The following is a 24,617-nucleotide window of genomic DNA, read 5'->3' as shown; positions in this document are numbered from 1 at the left end:
TTACCTTTCTCGAAGATAAATTAAATTTCTTGTGCAGAAAATACTGATTTTCTTTTGATAACAAGAACCCCCCTTGTCAAAGATGGCAATCCGTAATGGACACATAAGCAGATGGCAGTACATAAAACCAACACAATCACAAAAGTTATCAAATCTATATATACATCTGCTCAAGTAATGATTTATACATTAAATAGAATCTTTTTTATTATTCCCTGTTTTGTTTTTTTATCCAAGTGAAAGCTGAGAGTCTCTGCTTTTTATGTACAAACTCAACTAAATAGCTTTTAAAACAGCGTACCGGGGGGTGGGGGGTAAATTAGTATAAAATGTATTTTAAAAATTGTGAAAGTTATGTTTTTTAAGGGTATACTTCTATATTTTTGATATATGTACAAAATATAAATATTTAAAAGGAACAATTGTTTTCTATTGGAGAGTATTTTTTAATTCAGATAATTATCAGAAATGACTTGCTTTTCATTGCAATTTTTTTTTTTTTTTTTTTTTTTTGGGGGATTTCCATTTCTTTTCTTTACTTTGACGAAAATTAAAAGGTGTTTTCTTTGTGATGTGAAAAAGTACCTATTTTTATAAAGACAAATTTCATTCCTTCTTCTGTATATAATAATATTATATATATATTGCTAATGTTTGCATTAAAATAAGTAAAGAACGGGAATGTTTTTTTATGTATAAAAAATATATTTAATACGAAGCAAAAGCAATTTTTTACATTCCTTCCCTTTGGGACGCACAATGTATGTATGTGTGCCTTACTCCCCGTTTCTTCTTCTTCTCCTCTTTTTTCTCCTCTTCTTCTTGAAAGAAGAAGAAAGTATTTATTTTCAATAACATCCAGTGGAATTTATTCCGTTCAAGTAATCAATTCGTCTAATTCTAATTTTTTATTTTTTTATTCTTTATTTTCCGTTTTTATTTTTCATTTTTCCATATTTTTGTAATCAACCAATCAAATAAATGAGAGTGCGAGAACCATTATACAAAAAAATAAAAAAATTAAGGTAGACGAACTTACTTTTAACATGTAGTATGTAACTCCATACACAAATAAAACATAAAATATGTAGTGACAAATAGGCTAAAGATCAGGGAAACCTCCTTCTGCAAACGAAAATAAATATTTATTCATTCAAAAGTTATAAGGTGAGAATCTTTGTTGTTACTCCTTTTATTTATTTATTAGAAAAGCTTTTTATTATTGTTTATATTGTATGTGTACTGTTTTTTAAACTTTTGTATTGAGTAATATTTGTGTATTTGATGGGCATAAATATGTATACAGTAAGCCTCGTTGTTTGCGGTTTATACAAACCAGGACTAGCTTCGAACTATTGAAATCTCTATATACATATAATTAGTAATGAATAAGCTTAAAAGTTGTTTGAACTGCTATTTTTAGATTATTCAAAAAGAATGTTTTTGTATTTTAAAGGCTAATTATTATATAATAACATGTTATGCAAATTGGGCATATGTGATGCATCAAAATAAAAACAATCTTAAACAAAAATCAAAAAAAGGAAGAAATCCCATGTTTAGTTTTTACTTGATATAAACACAAACAGCCAAATATTTAATAGGCATATTTTAGTCAACTAGGGACTTTATATGCAAATTTCTGGTATAATTATAAATACCCAAGTGTTGTATCTACACCTTTATTAGATTTCAAACACTTATATTATCCCCGTATTTCAAATATATTCTATCACTATTTTATAATCAATCAGTTATTGCTACTTTAACGCAATTTGCAGCGCTTTCAAAGGGTTAAAAAAGAAGAACTTTGTAATAGAAGTTGGAGATTACCAAATGTAATCTAGACTCATTTTGGAGAAAAATTACTGGCGCGTACATTTGTTTTGACGGGCCACATATATGCAAATATTTGCATAAAATACTTACTCTATCTCAATTATGTGTTGTGGATTTAAGGAACATTGTATACTTGTTTACTGTGTACCTAGAGGGTGGTTGATGAAGATGTGTTGTTTGTTTAGTATTTGAAGAGAAAAGAAAAATCCCATTTGATTTCTTCATTTAGAAGGAGTAAAGTAAAAACAATATTATCGAACGTATTTTAGAAAGCCTTGATTTATACAATCTGTAAATTCGATAATATTTTCTATTGTATTGTTTATATATTGAACAATATTTGTTGAATATTGTTTTTTTAAATAATAACAAGTAATTCCTTATTTGTAATATATTGATGTAATCCATAAGTTATTTTTTTTTTTAAAAAGCCATCAATGAATATGATTAAATATTTATCAAAAAAATAAATTAAATATAATTTTTTTTAAATTCTATGGAATACATTATAAAAATAAAAAGACGGTTTATTTTTAGTGTAGAAACTCGATCAGTACCAGTTTGTTTGAGACTGTTTTGTTCTTAAAGTCTTACATCACATTTTTTCTTTCTTTTCCAAAAAAAAAAAAATCCATCATTTTTGAAGATCCGTTCAAAATCATTACTTTTTTGTACATACAGATAAAAATTTTAATATAATTTTTTTTAAATTCTATGGAATGTATTATAAAAATAAAAGACGTTTTATTTTAAGTGTAGGCCCTGGATCTAGTACCGGTTTGTTTTAGACTGTTTTGTCTTTAAAGTTTTACATCATATTTTTTTTCTATTCCAAAAAAAATCTATCATTTATGAAGACCCGTTCAAAATCATTACTTTTTTGTATAGACAAAATTTTACTAGGATATCATATAACTTTGGGTTTTACTTAAATGATAACCCTCCCAGACTAAGCCAATACTTATATACCAAATCCCAACCCTAGTCATTTTATAAAGATAAATATTCCAAGGCTGACTTTATTTACAGTGAATTAATTAGATGCTTCAAATATATAGAAACATTTGCAAATCCGGGATTTTACTAATGCATAGAACAAATAAGCGAAAAAAACTTTTTACTAGAGCTAGGGTCACTTTGTTTACTCTAACAAAATTTATATTTGGTAAACACAAGCTGGATGTATATAATCTAGGCTTTATCAATGGTATATAATAATTCATTTAACTATGTATTATGAGGCCAGTCAACACACAAGCAAGATATAACAATTTTTTTTTAAATTTCAAAATATTCATATTCTTTGACAAATTATCGTCAATTTCTATGAACAAATTAATTTTATTATACCTTTTGAAGCCCTGCAAATTGATTTTGAAGTAGCCTAAATTGATTGTCACAGTCAATAAATAGTAATTATTTGATTTTATTTGAAAGGCCATATCCGAGTCGATATAAATCTCTTAAATCAAATATAGCTACAACTCTTGGGTGAATTAACACATACCATTAATTTGAATAGAAAGATTATTATGGACACAAATTCTTCATTGAAATTTTAGTATGTATGTTCATATATATGATAAAAAAAAATAAGTTGGTATTTTAAATTTTTTTTTAAGTATTGATTTTATGTTGACACACTATAAATAAAAAAATTACAAGACAATTTATTAATATTTTAACAAGATTATTATAAATAATTCTAGAGATAATACTTTGAACAATCTAATTATTTCCACATATATATATTGACTACCTTTAGTTTCTAAAAAGAATATGGAATCGACGTAGCTCGTGGACATTGAGCTCTTGAGGAATTATCTTCTAAACTCAATATGCCCCAGTCATTTCTAGAGAAAGAAATATACATTATATGTACTTCAAAGAAGATTCCTTGGTTCAATGGAGTAAATGTAATACTATAATGTTTACTTGTGCTTAATTAGGGCAACTCCATTGAAAAAATTAAAGGAGTATAAAAAAAAATAATTTCATTTTTCGCAAGAAAAATTTACTTTATACATTTTGGAAATATTTTTTTTGATTCTTCCCTTACTTTAAAAAAAAAGAAGGCAGAAAATATATAATTTTCTTTTCATCATATAAATCAATAAAAGGTATTATTCATCGTAATTTATGATTCAATTATTATAAATTGTTCAAAATAAAAACACATCACAAGTAATTTTTCATCAAAATTTATTATATGTGATACATCAACATAAAATCACTCTTGAACATCAATCAATAAATTGAGAACATTCCAATTAATTTTATTTCTATGTATAACCCGTGTATATATTTGAGTTCATTATTCGGCTTTTTATTCAAATTTGTAGTCAGATGAGTTCACCTCCACATTATTTTTTGCTAAAGCTTAGAAATTGAGAATAATTGATGGAAATTACAAATGTAATCCACAGTAAATTTAGAAAAAAATCATTTTAACCTTTTTTTCTATTGATGGGTCACATATATTTAATTATATATATGTGTATTCGTTGAAATTGTTTTAAGTGTAAGAAAGTTTAAAGTATCACATGCTATATATCACCAAAGCTTTTTAAGTGGTTGGATATCATAAAAGAGTCCTGTTAAATAAAACTTGCTGAGTAATTCACATCACATAATATTATATAAAAAAGAAAAATTAAATTATTTATTTATTTGTTATTTTTATATTTTCTGTAGCTTTTTTTCACAAGGACGTCTGATGATGAAATATTATGCGGTCATTTTATTAATTCTTTTTTTTAAATATACATATAAGCTATGAACATACTGTGGACCAAATAATTATATGATTTTATAAGTTTATCCACTGATAATGCTTCTGCAATGGAATTAGTTCCGGGGATTGCCTAAGCCACTCATTGACCTATGTCTATTTCTTATTGATACACTCATTTGCTGTGTTAGCTATATGCTTTGGGACATTGCCGTGCTAAACTATGCATATATTACCCCTTTTCCAGTCCTTGTCTTTAAGGATGGGGGATGTACCCTAGATTTCCCGGTGCGATGGTTTGTTCATCCCCTTTTCGTTAAAGTAAAGTGTTCCTTCTTTTTAGCTTTTTTTTTTCTTCCACCGCCTTGCTTGACAGGGACAAAAGTCTTTTTGGGACTATACTCAGCATTTTTCTTCTTCACAACAATTTTTTTGTTCATGTAATGTCTCTCATCGCTAAAATAAACCTCCCATTAAACTTATGGATCGTTCTTTTCTTTGTCAGTGGGCAAACTTACAAAATCGGCAATGGGAACAAATACTTATTTTTTCTCAATATCCTAAATCTTTCAATTTCCAAGTTTGCAATAGTTTTTTTTAAGAATTATAAGATGTCATTAATTTTTACCCAATATCAGTACAAAGAAATCATTTTGTTAAATCAAGAGTAATATATTACTGAACATATGTGTATTTATTTCCAAGATTTAATAGAAAAATAATCCTTTCCAAAAAAAAAAAAAAAAAATAATTTAATATTTTTGATTGTATTCTAAGTATTCATTTATTTAGAAAATGTTTAAAGGTTGTTTTTTTTATTTCTTGATATTGAAAATATGAGAAAGAAGGAATAAAGACTATTATTTTCTAGTGTAAGGGTCAAAGTATTTTCATAAAAAAAAGTATATACCTGGATGTATATGACAATAAAAGTCCAATAATTTCATCTTATTTTTATCCAATAAGGTAATAAAAGTCTTGGTATGTATTTTGAATAAATTATGTATGTTTTAGAATACTCATTGTGAGTATTTCTCTCCTTCGTGACTCCAATTTTGACATACTGTCAGACACAGGCTCAAAAGAACTGCCAATAAAGATTTTATATCTCAAGAATACTGAATATTAACTGGCTCTCACTTAGCTGATAACTGTTCAAAGTCCTTTAAAGAGTAGAGATATAAATCAGTCTTCAGATTAATTTGCAGTATCATCATTACGATTTTATAGCAATTGACTCTCTGAAGCCGATAATATCCCCTCTTCAGTTTTTCAAGAACTGTTTTACAGCATTTTAAAGTTGTAGACTCTTACCCAAGGAGTTTTATCAGTATATAATGTGTCGTTGTGTCTAAATGACCAAGAGATTTTTTTTTTTCAACTATCCTTACAGATATAAATATCGCTTCATGCCCAAGGAATTCTTGAAATAAGCTTTTTTGATAAAATATCGTTACTATTTTTGAATTATATCAATTACATTTTTAAGAAATTTATATTTTATATACCAGAAGTGTGACAGAAATAATATAAAGAGCTTACAATGATGGGTTCTGTCTCTTTGCTGATGTTGATGTTATTTTTATATATAAAAAAGTTACTGCTATCTATATGACTTTTCAATATTACTTGCTTGCTTTGCGTTCAAATACTTTCATTTATTTTTATTAAGAAAAAAACAAAATTATTTCGTCATATTAATGAAAGAAACGCCTCTGCAGATGTGAGATGATGAAGAAATATTTGTAAATTATTCGATTATTTTTCTTAAATTTGTGTAGTACGTAATATTTTACATCTGATATAACTTTAATAAGATATGGAAAAAATGGAATTATTACAATAGGGGGGGCATTTTTGACACGCATATGAAAAAGTAAAGGGTTGAGTCACTTATTTATCTAAGTGTTAATAATATTTTAATACATGACAAGAATTTGAAAGGAGCATTAAAGCTGACTTACTATCTCCTAAAATCGACTTGTTTTAAATTTGTTTGCACGTTGGTTGAACATATGCTAAGGTTAATTTTTTAAAAGACTGTGAGGATGTTAGATTCTTTTATGCACAACATTTTTTTTCTCAATATAAGAATAATGAAAATTCATGGTCTTTATATTGACCTTTGTTGTCTAATCAGGGGTATGCAATATTTGTTCAAAAATGGAAAAAAAACTAAAACTACGTATAAAAGTTGTCAAAAACGCTTATGGTAAAATACAATTCACATTCTGCTGACAAATTGTGTGGGATCGGTCCTAGGACTACAGTCCTGGTTTGTCTTTTCTTCCCTTTCAGTCTTTTTATCTAATCGATCCGATCTTTTTCGCTGTTCCACAGTATTAAGGATAGATTGGCCACCTCTACGATCCCGGCTAAATTTCTATTAAATTCACTCCTAGTTAGGATTGAAGAAAATAAACACCAAGAAAAAGATATTATTCCCTCCTACGCCTAGTTGAGAAAAGGCAAGGAATGACGACTCTCATTTCGTGCAGGAATGAAATACGTTGACTCATGAAGAAAGGCTTTCTTGTCTTTTTACAAACAATCCCGATGATGATCCTTAGAAATAGATGAAATATAATGAATTTGAATTCTTCCTTGATCTTCGAAAAAGGGTTTATTTATAAATTTTCTGACACATAATAATGATAACCACGCACGTCTCAATGCACTCAATCAAATATTATAATAAAAAAACATCAATTGATGATAATTTTCTTTAGGCCTGATTTCGTAACAAATAAAAAAAAGTAAGCACGTCCCTGTTCTCTTTTCTGATGCCCATGTGCTGTAACACACCTCCTATTTTAAAATTTAGGCATCTCGTCTCTTTGAAAGAGGTTATAATAAAACTGTGACAATTCGAATAAAGTAGTTACTATAAATAACCAACAAGGATCGGCCCTTGGACTAACAAAATTAATCGGGAATGGACTGAGTAGACTGCAGTTTTTAAGTTTTTTTGAACGATCCAACATACAGACAAATAATTATTTGGGAAGTAGGCTATAGAAATTTGGGTATTTATTGTATGAAAATTGTAGCTTACGAATAATATGAAATCCTTAAATGCTATTTGTATTTTTAAAGAAAAATAAATATTAATAAACCTTTTAATATCCAACGCCACCTAAAATATATTCAACGTTTAAAAGATGGTTTATTCATATATAATTCAACAATACACATATTAATAGCACATATCAAAATCAACTCATATCTAAATAATATTGGAATTCATCTGTACAAACACTGTGTAAACATGCTAGTACAGTGAAACTCGATACTAGGATATATATCTCATTACATGTTAACGAAAATGTATCTGCAGTTACATAAAATCAAAGTATTATTGAAAATGATACTTTAGAATATAGAATTTCCATTATGGAGGTTACAAAGAATTTTTTTCAAACAATTGATTAAAAACCACATTGAATCAAATAACTTTTTTAATCATATTTAATAGTTTTCAAAATATATATATATATATGTTAAATTTCTATGTAGTTCAAATAATTGATCTGTATTTTTTATTCAAGTACATTTTTTTACCTATTAAAGAAATGTATATGGATTTTTAAGATAATTTTTTTAGTATTTTTCTTTATAAAAAGAGATTCTTTTTTTATGTAATTTGATACTATAAGTAAGTGAACATCCATCAACTACTGTGGCGCGGAGTGGTTTAAAAAACACCATTGTTATCTAATGTTACAATAACATAAATTATAATAATGCTTGTCATTATTGCAGACACTACATCAAACACATTTGAATTATGTATCAAATAGGAAATATAATAATTTATGAGATACTAAAAAATTATTTATATTTAACAGGATGTAATCTGATTATGTTTGGGCTGTTGTAGTATGTTTTTTTCTTCTCTATGAACCTTCATATGTTATAATTTATCATTTCTAAATACACATTTTTGGAGAGAGAGAAGATTGAAAGCATGGCGATGTTGTTATGTGTGCATAATATTGGATCTTGTTTTGATACTAACACGTTATTTTTAATACTAATAAAGCTATCCTTAATAAGTATTATTTGAAGAAATATTTAGTTATATAGGCAATGTCAATTTTAACGTGCATAGATTCTCACTCTTAGGCTTTGCATTGTATAGAATTTTACATATTGTCATATATATTTCCAGTGAGAATAAATTTCTGAAACAGGCCATAAAAATTGATTTTATTTAAAAAAGTAAAGTTTCACAATGAAATATTAGCATAATTTATTAAAAAAGATCACTTGTAAGGAGAAAAAAAACTTGTTTTTAATTTTCTGATAAAAACAAATCTTCTTCTTTTTTTTTTCAAAATTATGACAAATTTTTACCAGAAGACGATTTTTTCTTATTCATATAATTATAACAAATTCTTCAAAAATTTGGGTGAGAAATGCTTTCTTTACCCTTATTGATCTGGTGCAACTGACCTTTTTATCTACTTACGCTTAAACTAGCCTTGTATAAGTCCCTATATTGCAAGTACAAGTAGTCTCATGTCCTTTTTCAAATTAAGTGCAAATTACGAAATATAATATCAGTTACTATTTAAGGTTATAGAAAGAATTGCATATGTGGCTGATCAACATTAAAACAAGCTCAAATGTGTTTTTCTCAAAATAAAGTATGGATTACATTCTTTTTCTTTGAGAAATAATAGCCAATGTTTATTAAGAAACGATTTATACTACTCTTTCAGTAGTCAAAATTATTCATTTACAAATCTACACGGATTAAATAATTGCGTTTCCGTTTGCACATAAGTGAAGAAGAGTAACACTCATAATTTGCAGGGAGTTTTAAATGTAAATCATGGTTGCACTCAGAGTGAAATTAAGTATTGACGTTGAACTAATTCCAACCAATGTTCTTGTTCAAGACAAAGTTGTATGTATGTTTTTCTATTTATTTTTATTGCTGTTTGTAGCTAATCCAACCTTTTCTCTCAAACATTATTTAAGATATATGGTTCAATAAGTCATTTTTCTGTCTTTTTTTTTTTCTTACTAAAAGTGTTAAAATCTACAATCTTAATCCAATCAAAATTTATGAAAAATGAATAATATGTACCATAAAATGGTTTTTATTTAAAAAATATATATAAATACACTAAAATAGATAAACGGTCGTAATATTGAATATAAAACATTACTCATCAATATGTAGTTGTTTATGTTTCATTTACAATATGAATTCAAAACTAACATATGTCCGCAAAAATAAAGCTTCTGCTATAATTTATCATTTTGATAAATCATAAAATATAATTTCAATAAACTCATTATAGACTACTTTTGCTGTAGAATTTCTCTTCTTGGCTTTCGCTTTCCGATGGCATCCGTATTTGCCATTTAAAAGTAATTAATTAATACGGTTCTTATGAAACTTTTTTTTTCGTTAAAAAAATATATCCAAACGTACAAAAATAATGTATTAAACCCTTATTTTTAAAGTAAATTTTTGTTGACTCTTGTTATCAGGGGATAAATCTTGAGAAAAAATTTAATAATGATTGTACTATACCGAGTGGTCCATTAAAATTAGAATAATGAACTTCAGTAAGATATAATTTATTAATTAACAATTGAATTTCATCAAAATTAGTAATAGTTTAATATAGATGTGTGTCTGAGATCTCTTAATTATTAATATAGCCGCCCTTAGTGGCAATGAAGGCTACCAGGGGTACAGAAAGTTTTGCTACCCGCTGCAGATGTAGTCCTCAGTCATGGTGGCCCAGTGCTGGCTGACAGTAGCATTGAAGGCCTCGATATTTGGATGACAGACAGTGCATACCTTTCCCTTGATATGAACCCAAAAGGTGTAGTCGACAGTGTTGGCATTAGGGCTGTAATGGGGACAAAAGTGTATAAAAATTTTTCGAAGGAACCCAAAAGACTCCTTCAAATGAGTTTTGCTACGAAGGAGATGGATTTCTTCCATTGCTTGTGTTAAAAGTGGCCTCTCCGCCTTTTCAAGGCTCTTTTTACCCACTTTTTTGATAGCTCACGGGACAATCTGGTATGAAAATCCTGAGATCTCTTCCATGGGCACTCATGGACTTCAGAGAATTTGCCTGGATTGTTCTCTTTAACTCCTCTAGGTCCATTTTGACCTATTTGAAAGAGCGATTCTTCCTCTTTAACGTTTCAGATTTGCTGAAGATGTAGATGATGGTACTGGAGATGCCCAACTGCTTGAAGTGTGCAAATGGAAATTCAAATATCATGTTCCCTTTTCTCGACTTTTACTTAATGTAGAGACTACAGATTTGTTCGGTTTTGTAGCTAACTGTTTCTACATCAATATATCGAAATATGAATTGATTTCAATCATTCAACCTTCATTAATTAGTGAATAAGTAAGTGTTCAGATTTCAATTAACCAAACAGTATTTGCAAATAATTGTGCCCTATCAATAGTCTCTAGAGCTCTACTGAGCTCATCCTTAGCGTCACATACTTGTTGTTAAAAATGAGTCTTACCCTCATAGTTTATAGTTAAAGATGTCGTTTCTGTATGAAAAAAATTAGTGCAAGGAGAAGGCAGGAGCGAGAATTAGGATGTTAATCAATTAATAAGCTGCTTTGTACATGATTTTGGGGGGGAGAAAATGAATTACTGCTATAAAGAAGAAAACCTTCTACATTCAAAATAACATTACTGTAGGAAAAAATATCGTAATTGTAATTAAATTCATAAATTTTTAAATCAATTTACACAAAAAGATAGGTGATAATTCTCATTTTAGTTGAGGTATTAACACCCTTACGACAACCCAAATGATTATAGTGAGCAAATATGCACACAATTTTAACAAAGACAAAAAAAAACCTAGAATGATTTTACTTTTTCTAACGAAAGGTCATATTATGAAATGTGAACAATCATTTTTTTAAAGTCTGCCATCGAGAAGGATAATTTGAATAAGGGCTCCGGATTTTTTAACCCAAAAAGTGATTTTTTTAAATTAAAAAAATTAAAAAAATGAACGTTGTGCCGACATATATATTTTTCTCAGGCCATGCACCTTGCAATGACTGGGTTGCCTTGAATAATTATTTGTTGTTTAACATCCTTTGCTGCTTTTTTGTAGCTCAACCTCCCTCATAATAAATAGACTTATCCTAACATATCTAGAGAAAAATAAAAATTAACTATTCTTTGATCCCAAGATATTTCCTTCTATATTTTTCTGAAGATCTTCTTCTTCTTAATTAAATAAAAAGACCTTCTTCTTATAAAAACTAAACATGTAATAATACCATAGACCTTTCCTCAAACAAAATCTGAACCTCCTTCCACGAAAAAATAATGAAACTTTTTGATGAATTATCAACCCATATGTTCATATTGTTTCGTCTTTTATATAAATAATTTTTATTTCTATATTAACTTATTCTGCTGACAAGCAACCTTGATTCCAATGTAGCTGCATTAGGGAGTAGTGAACTTTTGCTGAAAGCTACACTCATCAGGTATGATTCCTTTTACTCATTTAAGGTTGTATATAAAGTCGTTAAAAAATCTGAGCTGTCGGATTGTGAATAAAAAGAAACTGAAAATTAATGTTATAGTTTAAGCAAATTTTTTGAGGAGAACAGCTCAGCTGTTATGATGTTTTATTATATTAGCTGTAAGCAGCTTTAAGAGGGTGGGGGAAGGAAAGGAATTTAAAATCCCATTCCTTATTAAGTAGATTCATGGAACATAACTACTCCGATGGGAATCCTCAATTCTATTCCCAGTCCTACTCCACAACATTAACTCATCAATGTTCCTCTGAATCATTTACCGGCACCTGATAAACTTTGATGCTCCCTCCCCATAAATATTTTCTGCCTTTCATGAGCAAACTCGTTCGTAGTCGCTTTATAGTGAGATTTTTTTCTCATCAAGAATTAAAAAATAATTATAAAAGGTTCCCCTATGTAATTAATTAAATGAAAAGTTGAATACATATTAATCCGATTCATGTTGTACATATGATGATGGAACATACACTGTAGACTCACAATAACGAATGCCTAAATGAGAAACTTATACTAAACCTACATTGAATATTTATTTTTTGCATTTAGGAGACATGTATAACTTTTGAATTTTTCATAAATGAAGACCACACTTTCACATATTTGAGCCATTTGTTTTTCTTTTCATTGTTGACTAATATTAAAATTTAAAAGCAAGTAAAATATTATTCTTTAAATGGTATATAGTATTTTATAAAAAACTCATTTTTCAATTACTTCCACAACTTAAATGCCTATAAATTCAATTGTCTGTAAATTTCCTAGGTAAGGATTTCTCAAAAGTTCTTTAAGTGTTAGCCAATGTTAGTTGAAGAGATCATCTCGCTAGCCACACTAATGAAATATTGGCTTTGATTTAAAAAAATGTAAATATGATGAACAAGATAAAAGTAATTAACGGTTGAATGTTTTTATGATCGTAATATGTTCTTGAATTCGGAGTTATCTTTTTAAAAATTACCACCTAAACTGGTTACAACAATTATCTACACAAATGTTAATGAGTGAGTTCTGTAGTATATTCATATTTCACCACATTTATTGTAAAGAAAAAAGGCTCTGTTCCTAAATAAGTATAGATATGAGATCAAACCAGGGAAAACTGAAATCGGTCGTTTGATCAATTTTACAAGTGAAGAATTTGGCGTGGAGATAATGTTTGTGATTATAAAGGTGTGTGATGAAACTGATAGAAACAATTGGTAGCAATTGATTCAATCCTCTCTGAGACTTTTTGACAATGTATACTAGTCATAAAACAAAATTTTGTCTAACTATATCAACATCAAATGCATTTATTTCTATTGGACAATTGGAAATAAACCATAAAATTCCGCGGGCTGTATAGAATCCACACGCAAGCTGTATATTGAGAATCCCTTCCTTGCGTGAGATAATAGGTTGGGGAAAGAGAAATTTCGTATATTGCACTTAATTTCAATGTTGTATAAGAAGTGTTACAATCATCCATTTAAGCCAAATATTACCTTTTCTGTTTGATAACTTGTTGCTAACCAAAATCCAACTTCATGATGCCCTTTTTGTAGAAGGTCTTGTCCCCATTGGCAAACAAATGGACAATCAATTTTCACAGGCCTATACTGAGGCTTAATTTGTACCCTCAAACAGGAACAGATGGTAGTCACTTGATGTCAAGTTAGAACTGTCGAGTGGATACAAAGAGAACTTCCCATCTGAACTCCTGAGCTCCTATCGAGTTATCAAAGATGTGTGCAGCCTGGTATTGTCTTGATGAAGTCTAGTTGTCTCCAATTCACTAATGCTGGCCACTTCTGCTCGATTGCCAGCTTCAAACGGTTGAGTCGTTCAAAGAAGAGGGCAGAATGGAGCGGGAAAAAAATTGCTCGAACGACTGTTGTACTACAGGGATTGAAAGAGTGTCGGTCCCTTCTACAATGCAAATTTTCTTGGGAGCTTTCGACGTGTTTTCCATTTCAGGTAATAAAGATGTTAAATATGGCGAATTTCTTTCTTTGAGACCTCCATACTCAACGCACGATAATTCACAACTGAGACTGCCATGCGCAATATTGTTTTTAAAGAGTTTGTAGTACCTATACTACGCCTTTTCATAAGATCAGATGTGACCAATAACGAACAAGATATACTTATTTAAAAAAAGGGTGGGAAATAATAAATTACTTTTTCCCCACCATAACATGTCGCGATTCTTTAATATTGAACACAACACGCTCTGTTAATAACTACATTTTATTTATATGTTGCATTTATCAACATTATTTTCAGGTATAGAGAATTTTCATTGTGACTGCATTTTTGAAACAGCTTAATGCTTACACCAAATATAATTTACACTTATTATAAATATTATTATTTTGTAGGTACATACATTATCTCTTATAAAGATAAATCCTAAATAATAAAAAATAAACTAATACATTAGTTTATTGATCTGTATTTATGCAAAATCTACTTACTAAAACAAATATAAATAACATCCTTTCCTATTTCATAACGTTCATTAAGAAATATTTGATCTTTATTTAAATTTTATCAAAGTATCTTGTACAATACTATTCACTAACATATTTTGTCAATGAATAAATGATTATTTACCACTCAAAATACATATAATATGTGTTCTGCAATATATAGTTATTTCAGAAAAAATAAAGAGAAAAGCATCAATCAATAATTGACAGATAATATATACATATATGTGAATCGTCACACAAAAGCAAGCAAATATGATTTTTTTTAAATTTAGTGTGAATTATATTTCATGGGGTGAGAGTCAAATTGTTTTTACTCAAATATTTACCTTGCAGACTTAGGATTGGAAATTCCATTCTTCCATTATGCATAATGGTATTTTACAATGAAATGGATTTTAAAAATCCATTTCCAAAGTTTGAGTTTCTCAGTTTTTAAGTATTCGCATTTACCGGGTATGTTTGCTCTGTAGGGCATTAAGCATTAACAGAGTCAGGAGAGTCTTTTCTAGAAAGTCATGGAGATATTGGATAAAAAAACGTCTGAATCAGTTACATATTTCCTCCGACCACCCTATTATGAATAATGCAGGAATCATTTTCCAACATCCCTTCACAAACTCGAAACAAAAGTGGTTTCGCTATAAATTAGCTACAATGCCCTTATTTACAAATAATAAGAAATCAAACTTCCTTGAGAATTATTGTACCTTTTATAATATGGAAGTAGAGTCCTCTCGCCATCTATTCTATACTTGTCTTAGTGGGGCCCCCTCCGTAAGGCAGCAGAAGGATTGTGACGAAGAACTTTTGGATTGATGATCTTTGGAGAGCGACTGGCTCATAATGATGATCCAGGCAGTGAAAGAAAATATGAAGTTGGAGTGCATCATAACAGACTTCCTCGTTTATAATTTTTGAGCATAATCAAAGGAGTAGTAGCTGTTCCACAGCACTCTTCATAAAGGCAATTAGAAAATCACACCCCATTCGGAATTTTTTGGTCCAATCTTTTTTATCATTTGAAGGATCTAAGGTAAATAATTTTTATTTTTTCACTAACAGCTAGGATTGAAGAATATAAAAACTAATAAAATAATGAATTATTGATATAAAGTATAACAATACGTTCCAGTTATACATCCCCGACTTGTATCTCGTTCCTTTGAAAGAGTTAATGAATTATGATGAAATTTCAGCTACTGAAATGAAGTAGTTAGTTTTTCAGATGTTGTAGTTTCTGCAAAAGACCAATAATGACCGGTACTTAGACCGACAAATTTTATTAGGATTGCAGTCTTTTTTACTTTTTTTAGACCGATCCAACACTAATTCTGAGCTTTCTTTGATGTACATTGGTTGTTTATTTACCTAAGTAATCTTATACTATTTATGGGACACACATGCGCTAGCTTTGTTGTAACTTACCTGTTGTTTCTTTCATATTTATTTTTAATATTCTTTTTATATTTCACATAGGAGTCTTTGAAGTTTAAAATGTAATGATGAATTATACTATTGTGTTACTTTTCCTCTTTTAACTTAATTAGAAATGTTCTATTCCTACTTAATAATTGTTTTGTATCGAGTTAAAGTTGTATCTAAATAAATATAATTTATAAAAATAAAATAAAAAGTATCAAGATTGAATATTAGAATTCTAGTATGACATATATTCAATATCATTTATATTTGTAGTTTTTGAGTTACAACAATTTTGCTCTCAATCCTCAATTTGTATTCTTCGCTAAATTATTGTTAATTTTTGTCAAGAAATATACTTGTTAATCCTTTAAAGGCGCCCCAATTTGTATTTAAAGAAGTGGATATTCATTCTTTCAATAAAAAAATAACAAATGGATATACTTTATTTTTAAAGAGACCATATTGCGTACAAATATCATTATTCAAATAAAAGTTATATGCTATAACTAATTTTTTTGGTATCCCAACTTATACCACAATCTTTTAAATATACACAAACTAGATTTAATTAGTAAAAATTATAAAAAACATATTTGTGCGTACTACGTAATACCAAAAGAATATATTTATTTACTTGTGAAATATTTATGACTATATCGTTCATAATGGGAGTTAAAGTAAAGCAATTAACCCTTAAATACTTTAAATTTTTGGGTTGAAAATAATTTGACAAAATAATAAAAGTTTCATAGTTGAAAAAAAATTGTACTAACGTCATACTAAATATCTAATTACACGTACCAAACAAGGTTATCTCAAATATAAAAAAATGGAAGTTTCACACCTTTCTGTTGAATAATTTATACATTTGCGGGTTTTCTTATATTGCAGATGCGCAACAAAAATCAATAGAGTGTGAATTACAAATACTGTTGAAAGATATTGTTCAAATCTATATTAACATATTTTATAGAAAAATGAACCAAGTGATTAGGTTATTATTTTTTCTTTTTTTCAATTTTAAGTTAAGTCTTGAGCATAAAGATGTTTGTTAATTTATAACAATCATGCGGTAATTAATTACATAACTGCATATGTAAAAGCTCTGTTACATAAATTTAGATGCACAAGAACATCATTGTCTAAGGATTTTACTACAATTTAAAAGAATATTGTATTTAATATGCTACAAAATTAATTTTTTTATAAATAATAAGTGGAAATATAGTTGTACCGAGGTACAAAAAAAACTTATTTTATAAAAAATATGAATATCAATTGAACATGATAATTTGAAAGAAACAGCATGATTTTTTTCTTTTTTTGATATCATACAAATTTTAAAGTCAAAACACGTACATAAATGACCTTTTTTGGGAGGATTGAAAGTTATTTTCATGATTATATAAATAAATTGCAAAATTTAAAATATCCTGGAGAATTTTTTTTTTTTGCAAATTTGAAGGGGAAAAACACATTGGTATATTGTTATTTTTGTTCAAGTTTGTTTTTATGTTGACCTTCTACTTTTTCAAAACAAATATTAATTTTATGTAAGTCAATCAACGCTATAAATAGATTTTAAAAAACAACTTTTTTCCATATTTTGTTTGTTTGCTTCAAAAAGTTTTTTAGGAGAGAAGACTATAAGGAAAATCGTTTGTTTAATTCTATTGCTTTAATTTTTATAATAATAAATAGCTCAATTGAAGTTTATATAAATTCTATTTGCTTTTAAATAGTACAAAGGAGCAGAAATATTGATTAGATAGATATAAAATTGGTCAATTAAATATTCATGAAGTATAGAATATATTTATCAATTTTCTTATTTTTGGTTAACAAAATGATTTTTTTGTGTTGACGTCTCACAAAAATAGTGTGCTCTAGTTTGTGTTAGATATTGATTGAAACATACGAAGAGACAACCTATATTGTATTTGATTGTAATATAACACCATGAGACTATCTCCTTGTTTTTCAAAACAATAAGCAAAAAATCATATTCAGAGGTTGAATTTTTGTCCAGTTCACGACAGTAACGTCAGGTATCTATCATTATTCCTTTTATAGGATTGGTCGATAATGAGGACTATTGACTTGGGACAATACTTGTGATTTTTTTTTTAATATAACAATTTTTATTCTCACTTGCCTCGGGACTTGTATACAGATTGTAAACTCTATTTAAAAACTAACACAATGTTTTTTAAATGGATTTTCTCTAAAAATAAACATTCCATTTGATTCAAAACCAATGCCAGATGAAAGCTAAATCCAAAAAAAGTTCAATAGTATTTAATATAATCGCCTTTGGCGTCAATAACGGCCTTAACTAACATCAGGAACAGAAGGAAATCTTTGGCAGATTTCAGAATTCCACTTGCATCTTGTACGTCAGGTCAGATTTTGGTTTTGCTGTAGGATCTGTTGGTGTGTTGCTCAAATGTGCCCCACACAAAGGCGTACATGCGGTTGAGGTCCGGTAAGCTTTGACACCAAACACAGGACCCAAGAAAGTCAAAAATTAAGTCAGACCTCATCTTTTGATCAGCATGCTTAGACTCTGTCAGTGCCTTCCTTACTCTCCCGACCAAGGGATTGTCCAGACTTAAGAAGATTGTAATCTTAACATAGTCTCGTCTAGCTTGGCTTTTAACAAGGACGCTGTCTTTTCGACGATTTTGGAATAAATACTTTGTTAATCAATGATTTTTTTTAACTGACGCGAAAAACTTCTGGCTATCCGTTAAAACAAAAATCAATGTCTTACATTCATATGCACTCTAAGTTCTTTGTTAAGCAACAGCTCCACGCTGTAATTATATGATCTCATACCAAGCTTCTTGACCCGTTATGAAATTGTCATTCTCAATATGTCCCTGTTTCTTTTCATGGACATCGTTGTATTCACTATGATGGGTTCTAGACATCCGTACAAGGTATAAAAGGCCCTTTTGAATTATTGATAATTTCCTCAGACTCTTCCCACCTTTCATTCTCGTTTTTTGATTCGTTGGATTATCCGGATATTTACGTTTACAATGTGGGCAATCTCTATATTTGGGCCTGAACTACTCGTTGTCTATGTTGTATTTTTCCCCACATATTTACTCAAAAGAGGTAAGATCCATATATTATAGGAAAGCCAGAAATTTAATAACACCAACTTCTTCTATAATTCTCTATAAATATGCAATGAAATTAAACTTTAAAAAAAGGGGAATTAATATGTGCACCCCTATACCTTTGCAGAGTATTATTTGATGATGATCACATTGAAGCAATGCATTTTCCCCTTTGATATCACTCAAGCTTCCTTACACCTACATGTAAATAAAGAGAGTTATATACATTAAACATTATATTATTTTAAAAGATGCTTGGTAAGTATATGCTTAACACAAAGTAAATATTTAATGTAGTATATGTCTATGTAGAACATTTAAATCCTTTTATTCAAGTCACAACATGGAAACTTCTCAAAAAAAAAAAAAGTATAATTTATTTCATAAAAGACTAGTAAGAGCTCAAACACAAATAAATAGAAAAAAGACTTGATGAAAATGTGTAATGAAGTAGTAAGAGCAACACACAACATAGTACAAGTGTGAAAAGTACCTCATTTAGATTGTTTGTTTCCACGTATGTGTTTCAAGTGTCGCCCTGAGTTGTGATCCATGTTTTATGAAATGAAATCTTATGTACAGTACTCAATGTTGGAATATTTTCCTCCTCAAAAGGTTAAACCACAATAATGATGATGATAATATAAATCGTGTAGTAAAAGACATTAATATTAATTATCACATCCACTCCCTTCCCTTTGTAACGTTTCCTATTTCAAAAATGTAGGAGAAGATCTCTGTTTTTGATCTCTGTTTATTTGAGAGGTAGAATGTCACTCAAGGATAATGATCTTTGGCTCCTATCCTCGGAATCATAATGATCCGCTTATTAATTGACAAATGAAATATATTAATCAAGTCATATAGAGTCGTCACTCAAAACTTGGAGATGCAGGATTTTTATGGAATCCAGAAAAAAACAACTCAAAACTAATTTGTATTATATTTAACTACTATATATTTAATTCAATATGTCCTCTTTCACAAACAATAAGAGTCTGTATACGCCGGAAAATAGATTATAACATCTTTATGATGTCCATGGCGTACCAGGTTGTCATGAGAGCAGCTCGGAATTTATCTAAATTTGGATGAGCCAGATCCAAGTCTACTCAAACTGCAGGGAGAAGTCAGGCATATTGTTGTTGCAGAAGGTTCTTTTTGGCTGAATGGGGCTGTGATGGACTTTTTGATACTGTAGGAAGTCGGGATGAAGATGTTAACGGTCTCTGCAGCCTTCTCGGCACTGACACCGGCGTGGAGTAGACTGCAAACGCGTTGCCATTGTTTGTTTGTTTTTGCTCTAACATTTTTACACTTGGAGACATGAGATATAGACAAAAATTGTTTATTTTACTATCAGTTGTTGTTTGGTGTAGTAATGAAACAGGGATAAAAGTGTAATTAAATGATCCTGCAAGTCTTAAATACCCCTTTGTATATGAATATCCAAACAGTTGTTTTTTATTTATGTAATAAAACCATTTTAAAAAATGAGGGTTTACATTGTTTTTTCTTTAAATTATATCCTTGATCCTATAATTTAAGTGCATTTTTGAATTAAGCATTATGTTTTGAAGATAATAAGTTTGTTTTATTGCATGCTTCTTAGATTAGTCTTACTCAAAACTTGAAACAAAGATATAAAAAGTGTAAAATTGAATTGAAAATCCTTAAAAACAAGATTTGATACAAAAAAAAATAATTATAGATCTGTAATCCGCAAAAAGTTTAAATACTAATACCTCTCTAGTAAAAAAGAGAATCAAAAATTCCTAGTTGTGTTATAATATAATGACGTCACTTGGGTAAACAAAAGAAAATAATCTAAAGTTTTTAGTATCATTACAAGTGTTATTTCAGTTTTTATTTATTCGGTCGAGTCTTGTGTTAGGACCGGCCCTATCAGTTCTTGGGACTAGACCTGATTTAAAATAGAATAAATAAAGATTTGTGACGTTGTCAAAGACCAAAGTTTAGTAATTTTTAAAGCTGAACTATACTGGACCGGAAATGAAATGGAAGTCTGAAAAAAAATGGACACAACAATAAAATATGGATCACAGACACACAAAAAAAAATTAAAGTATATTTGACAACTTCTCTTCCAAATTTAAAAACCTTCCACGATAGAAAATGGAAATATCCTCCCTCCTCTTTAATTATCCTGAAGCAAAGTTCCTTTCTTTATTCTATTGATCTCCTTTGGGAGATACGTTTTTCAGTTTGGCAATCCCTTGTGTATTTTTTGACTATATGCGTATTAAAAATTCATATTTAACCAAAAATAAATTGTATATATATAAAAACAAATAAAGCTAAGAATTTAAAATAATAAATAATGTGTCAAAACATCTATTTAATTATTTGTATTTTGTAAGTAACAATAAATACCCTTCCAAAGAAAAATGAAGGAGCATAAATATGGACCTCTGCTCTCTTGTTTTCTCTACTTTGATAAACTTTTGTTGAATACAAAAAGTCTATGTAACAATATTATACAGTAGAAAACAAAACAAAAACAGATAAGGTAACATAATATTCTTATCAAATTAAAGCATCTTTAATTTTCTTCTTTCTTTCCTTGGCGTTTTTAAACTCAGAAATTAAATAGTCATCTAAATGTAAATGCCATTTATGATATATTACTAAATTATTCTTTCATCAGTACTGAGATACCTTAAAAAGACAAATGATTTAGATATTAAAATCTAAGCCCAGTGATTTTTTTGGTCCTCACATTGATGTCTGTATGTTGTTTTTTTTAAAGTTTTGTAAGCTATTTTTGATTATATGTACGATTATCTACAAGCATAACAAATACATGCCTAGTCGTATGAATACTACCATTTAGACAGCTGCTAGGGTATAAAAACAACGAATTTTCTTAATATTTCATTAAAAAACTTAGGAATTTCTTTTGATTAAATAATGTTTTGTATTAATTTTGTATAAAAATACAATTGTTTTTTTTCACTGCGATAAATGTTTACTTTTGAATATGTAATACTACCAGTGACAGATGACTTGAGAGGGCCTTTTTTTAAACCTGTGTTCACACAAATCGAACATAGTTGTTCTCTATGGGCTGGACAATACAGATCGTGATAGTATCAATGATGTTCTGAGTTATTTTTCTATTAAGGCAGGAAATACAATGAATTTCACTCAAATAGAAGACCAAGTTTTTTAAACTTAAAGCCATACTGTCAACACAAAAGCAAGTTAGACTTTTTTTTATAAATATGTTCCAGATTATATTTATACTCTTCCAGATATCATTCTCAATTTCGAATAACAAATGACTCTTATACATACTTAGAAAGCACCACCAAATTGCATTTGAAGTTGCTAAAGTTGATGATTACAATTTTTTTTTATGATGTATTTTATTGGAAAGAGGATATCAAGGCCAAATTGAGTTTAATGAATCAAATGAAGACTCTAAAAACCTCATATTGTTAACATTCTTAAGTCTCACAATGAATACAACGTCTATAGTTGACAGGAATATGTCCATAATAATATTTGGCTGTTACATTTTTATAGTGATATCCTCAAAGAGTATACCACTGAATAATTTCTCACATGACGAGTCCTGTCCTTCCTAATTTTTTTAAATGTTCTTCCTTATTTTGTTCAAGATTATATATTCGTTAACTTACCACTTATACTTAGAGTATTTATAAACAGTAGAACAATTGATATTCATGACCATACAAAGAACAGCATCTTAAGTGGTATGGATAGTTCTTCTATGTAAGTTTCAATTAACAGTGGAGAAGTAGAGCTCCTTTTAATGATGAATTTATGGGGAGGGGGGCAGGGTCCTCTTGGGTACACTAATTTTATATATTTTTCCAATATTTTTTAGAAATATACTTTATAGGTAAACATAAGTTTATTATTATCAAATTATATAAAATGGATAGCTTCAAGTACATATGTATTGTATATGTAAGATGTATTCTTCAAAATGATATATTATGTTTCTATTTACAATTGCATTCTAATGAATCTCATTAGGATTTTTTGTGTTATTTTACTGAATGATATGTGGATTACTCATTTGTTAGTCAAATAAATAGGTATATTCTTGTACAATCTTGGTACTACATGATTTCTTGGAACACAAACGCACAACCTACACAAAAGCTCTTTTCTCTCTCTTTCTGTTTCTACTTATTTTTCTCGTCTTATTAACTTTTTATCTAAATGTATAATCTATCTTATACATTAATGTGCTTTTATTCAAAATAAGCACAATAATATGAGAATAAAAAATAACTTGGCAATAAATTAAAAAGCTAAGAATTGTGACTCGATTTTGGTGGGTTCTTTTCTTTTTTCTTTGGCTTTCTAAATTTCCCTTCTTCTCAAATTACTATTATTCTCAAGTAGGATGGTTTTTTCTTTGATATGAATCTTTTGAAAGAATATATATGTACTTCAATTTTCCCATGCAGAGTCTTTTAAATATTTAAAATATTTTTCTTTTGGCTAAACGATGGAGCATCAATTGAATGTACAAGGTATATTGTTTATTAAATTAAAAAGGTTCATCTTGACATTTCAAAGTCCTTGTTTCATTGTTTACTCTAAAATCAAAGCAACAAAATTAAAATTATAAAACAAATTGAATCGCCATAGCTCATGGACAGCACGCTCGGGAGATATTCTCTTGAACTTGATGTGTGTATGTTCGTGCCCTGGTGGTTCCTGGAGAAAGAAATATCCTACATGTATATGGATTTCACCAAAAGATTCCTAGGTATTATTTTTTAAAAATACTCATTTTTCCTTTTAGATCTCTATCTTTCAAAGTAACTTGTTTTGATATTGTCTCTTCAAATTGTTATCCATATTTTAGTATTTTTACTCTTTTACTTTCCTGGGGTGTTTATGATATTTCTGTTTCTATCATATTTACTTCCCTATACTGAATCAATGTAACTCAATCTGACTAATTAAAGGAAAATTTTAAAATATATATAAAAGTGGTAAATTTAATTACTTATTTTGATAGTATTATTAATAACAAGTTCTAAAAATCAATAAAGTTATGAATATCTAAAATATTTATATGGCGGTATCAAAGAGTCAAGGGAACTTATCTCCACAGAATTTTAGGATAAGAAAAAGAGTATTTACTACTCCAACATTTAATTAATTGAACGTCCACATCAAGGTGTTTGAATGATACAAATTTTCATTATTTGACATAAAAATTATGAAATCATAACTTGTCATTTTAGTAGGTTATTGTTTTATATATATGACTGTTTTAAAAACAAATATTTAACAAATAAAAAAATAAAACAAGAGCAAATTTATCCATTAACTTTCCATTTCAAACTTCAACACAATAAAATTTATTAATTTACGATAGAATTTCAATAAAATTAATACCATAAACGTATGGGTGTCTGATCTCTCTTAATTTTTGGAAACATTTGATGGTTC

General features: G+C 28.6%; 1 protein-coding gene across 1 annotated transcript in view; it reads left to right on the top strand.

Annotated features, from left to right (window-relative positions):
* The first annotated feature begins 853 nt into the window (after positions 1-853).
* mAChR-A (muscarinic Acetylcholine Receptor, A-type) overlaps positions 854-24,617 on the top strand; it is a 99,348-nt gene continuing 75,584 nt past the window's right edge. The window contains exons 1-2 of the mRNA XM_071886820.1: positions 854-881; positions 1,053-1,167. The gene's annotated coding sequence lies outside the window, so the exon portion shown is untranslated. The remainder of the gene's footprint in view (positions 882-1,052; positions 1,168-24,617) is intronic.

This window comes from Lepeophtheirus salmonis, chromosome 2, assembly GCF_016086655.4.
Source record: "Lepeophtheirus salmonis chromosome 2, UVic_Lsal_1.4, whole genome shotgun sequence".
Taxonomy (NCBI): domain Eukaryota; kingdom Metazoa; phylum Arthropoda; class Copepoda; order Siphonostomatoida; family Caligidae; genus Lepeophtheirus; species Lepeophtheirus salmonis.
This window is presented reverse-complemented; position numbering and strand designations above follow the sequence as displayed.